The sequence below is a fragment of the Myotis yumanensis genome, unplaced genomic scaffold, assembly GCF_028538775.1.
Source record: "Myotis yumanensis isolate MYYU_CA2020_CCGP unplaced genomic scaffold, mMyoYum1.0.hap1 SCAF_4, whole genome shotgun sequence".
Lineage (NCBI taxonomy): Eukaryota > Metazoa > Chordata > Mammalia > Chiroptera > Vespertilionidae > Myotis > Myotis yumanensis.
The window spans coordinates 38,298,547-38,302,354 of NW_027223755.1; positions in this window are offsets into that span (position 1 = coordinate 38,298,547).

The window sequence follows — 3,808 nt, forward strand, 5'->3', positions numbered from 1 at the left end:
GGGATTGATACATCTGTGTACCACAATATTTGGGGACTCAACTAAGAGGGTTTGAAGGCTGAGTGATCCAGGACTGGAAACAGGAATCATCTGGAGATGTCTTTATAGACACCTAGAACACCAACACATGGCCTTTTCAGGTGGTCTGGGCCTCCTCACAGCATGGCTGACCAGTCTCCCAAGAGAAGATACATGACCTTTTATGACCTCATCTAGGAAGTCCATAGTAGTCTCACCAGCCACCCAGATTCAAGGGGAGGAAACTATTATTTTATTAGGGCTGCCATAACAAAGTACCACAGACTGCGTGGCTTAAACAACAGAAATTATCTCACTGTTCTGGAAGCTAGTACAGTGGGGCCTTGACTTACGAGTGTCCCGACTAACGAGTTTTTCGAGATACGAGCCGTCTCTCGGCTGATTTTTTGCTTTAAGTTGCGAGCTAAAATTCGGGTTACGAGCCAGCTTCAAATACTCCACCGCTAGTTGGCGCAGCAAACGTCACAGTGAACGCCACAACATCAGGCCCAGCATCACGTGTCTCACTCGTTCACTTTATGATTTGACATACGAGAAATTTGAGTTACGAGCTCCGTCACGGAACGAATTAAACTCGTAAGTTATGGCCCCACTGTAGTCCAAATCAAGGTGTTGGCAAGGTGGGTTCCTTCTGAGGGCTGCAAGAGAAGGATCTGTCCCAGGCCTCTGTCTTTGGCTTGTAGATGACTTCTATGTCTCTTCACATCACCATCTTTCTTTGTGTGCCCATGTATCCAAATTTCCCCTGTTTATAAGGAGACCAGTCATATTGGATTAGTGTCTACCTGAATGGCTTAATTTTAACTTGATGGCCTCTATAAAGACCCTATCTCCAAATAAGGCCATATTCTGAGGTATTGAGGGTTAGGACCTCAACTTATGAATGTTGAGGGGATCACAACTTAGTCCATAAAAGGAACATAGACCCCAACGTTCAATGGGAGTGTGTCAAAGTCACCACATAAAAAGTGCATGTGGGAGATATTGCTACTGCCATCTTTGGAAAATATAATCTACGTCATGATGTTAAAAAGTTTAATGATGAGAGTTTGATAGTTTATATTATTCATTTTATATAAGTCAGCTCACAATATAATAAAACATATAACTTGGGGGGAAACCTTTTTTTTTTTTAAATCCTCACATGAGGATATTTTTCCTATTGATTTTTAGAGAGAATGGAAAGGAGGGGAGGAAGGGGTAAGAAGGGAAAGAGAGAGAGAAAAACATCAATGTGAGAGAGATACATCAATTAGTTGCCTCCTGCATGAGCCCTGACTGGGGCCAAGGATCGAACCTGCAACCCAGGTACGTGCCCTTGACAGGAATCGAACCTTAGACCCTTTGGTGAGCAGGCCAATGCTCTAACCACTTAGCCACGCCAGCCAGGGTGGGGAGAACTGCTTTTATATGTTTCATATTTTATATGGTCAGAGAGCTCAAATACCAACTGTTTGGTTCCAAACAAGACACCTGGAGACTCTACGGCTGACTCTTTCCCTGTGGTTCTCAACCTTGGCTGCACATTAGAATCACCTGGGGATCTTTTTAAAATCCTGATTTCTGGGCCTCATCCTCTGGAAATTCTGTTTCTTTGTTACTAATGTTGTGGCCCCACCCCATAACAAAGAAACAGAATTAGGCTGATCCAGTAGGTTTGTCAACTATAGGGCTGTGTGATCAAGTTCAGGTTCCTTAAACTTAGCCTAAAAAGGCCCTCACCTCTCCCCAACTCTGCAGTCACATCCCCTGTCACTTCCCGCTTCATGATTCCCCATTAATAATCCTGAATTACCAATAGCTCATAATACCTGACATGCTGCTTCACTCCACTTGCTGGGCCCTTGCCCAGGCTGCAACCCTCCTCCCACCTCAACTGCCAACCTATTTTCCCTCCAAAATCCAGCTCCCATGTCTGCTTCCCTAACTACTTCACTTCCATCCTTGTCCAGAATTCGTCCTTCTGCCTCCTGTATTCCGATGGTACCTCATTCACACAGCATATTAGCACACAGTGGGGAGATAGCTACCTCTTCCCTGCGAGAGTGTGATCCACCTGAAGGCGGTTCCGTGCCATCTTCACTTTAGAATTCTCAGCATCTAACCCCAGGCTGAATTAAATTAGAAGAAGCTGCTTCTCTGGGGTTAAATGGAATCCTTTGTCAAGGAGGGCTCCCTCGTACGTGCTGCTCCATATTCCTCTATTGAGTCAGGCTGCTGTGTGTTTTGTTAACCTACCTGACCCTGACATAATCAGCGTTTAGCATAGTACACACTAGCTCTTTCCCTCAGCAAGAAAGCAGATCTCTCTAAATAAGAAAATAGATTTCACCCACTGGTGCAACAAACTCGAAGGGCATTAGCATCCAACAAAAAAGCATCCAAACCAACACCCTGCTGCCTCTCCTGCCATGGACACTTGTGTTCCCTCCTTCATCCCTCTAATATTCATGCTCTGGTTTCACATCCCGGACAACAGGGGCCAACATTTGCTTCATATTGCCTGCCTTCTCCCGGTTACCTCTCCTTTGCTTGGAACTTTGACCAAGACTGCAGCTGCAGCCCATAACTGACTCTCCCAATGTAACGCCTCCAGTTTCCAGCCAATAAAAGCGTCACAGATTATATAAAAACTCAGTCCCACCAAGAGCTTTGGCAGCATTCATCTGGAGACCCGGGATGTGGTATTGTCCAACATTCCCATGGCTAAAGTCCTTGCTTCTTGCTCTGGCTGGTCTCTGGGGGGACGGCAAGATGACACCACATTGGTTCTCTGACTTTAGGGTGCATCCACATCACCAAAGGACTGCTACGTGTTGCTGCGCCCCAACCTCAGAAGTGCTGATTCAGTGGCTGTGAAGTACAGTCCGAGAATTTCAAAAAAGCTCCCAGGTGATGCTCCAGGGACCAGACTTTGAGAACCACTGTGGTAGAGAGTGTCTGGAGGGTGGACCAAGTTATTACTGGCTTGTTAAGTCTAAATAGTGGTTCTCAAACTTGGCTACATATTAGAGTCCCACTGTACGGATTCGTACACAGGTGGGGTCCCTCAGCCTGGTTGGAGATCAGGGCTGATCGGGGCAGGGAGGGGGGAGGGAGGGGAAAGGTGATGGGGGTGGGGGAGGAGGGAAAGGCAGGAGGGCCGCAGGAGAGGAGGTTGGCTGGGGGAGGGGCCACAGGAGGTTGGCCAGCCAGTGGGAGGGGTGGGGCTGCGGGCAGTTAGCCAGCTCAGGGGAGGGGCTGCAGGAAGTTGGCTGGCTCAGGGGAGGTACCATGGGAGGTTGGCCAGACACGGAATGTTGGCTGTGGGAGCACACTGACCACCAGGGGGCAGCTCCTGCATTGAGCATCTGCCCCATTGTGGTCAGTGCATGTCATAGGGACTGGTCAACCTGTCATTTGGTCATAACGGTCACTTAGGCTTTTATATATGTAGATACTAGAATCAACTGGTGAGATTTATTTTTTAAATATTTTAAATATTTTTATTGATTTCAGAGAGGAAGGGAGAGGGAGAGAGATAAAAACATCAATGATGAGAGAGAATGATTGATCAGCTGCCTCCTGCATGCCCCCTACTGGGGATTGAGCTCGAAACCTGGGCATGTGCCCTTGACTGGAATCTAACCTGGGACCCTTCAGTCTGCAGGCCAATGTTCTATCCACCAAGCCAAACCGGCCAGGGCACCTGGGGAGATTTTAAAATTTCGGCTGCCCAGATGTGCAGAGGGCCCAGCAGCATCCAGAATGCAAGAACCTGAGTCTCCCA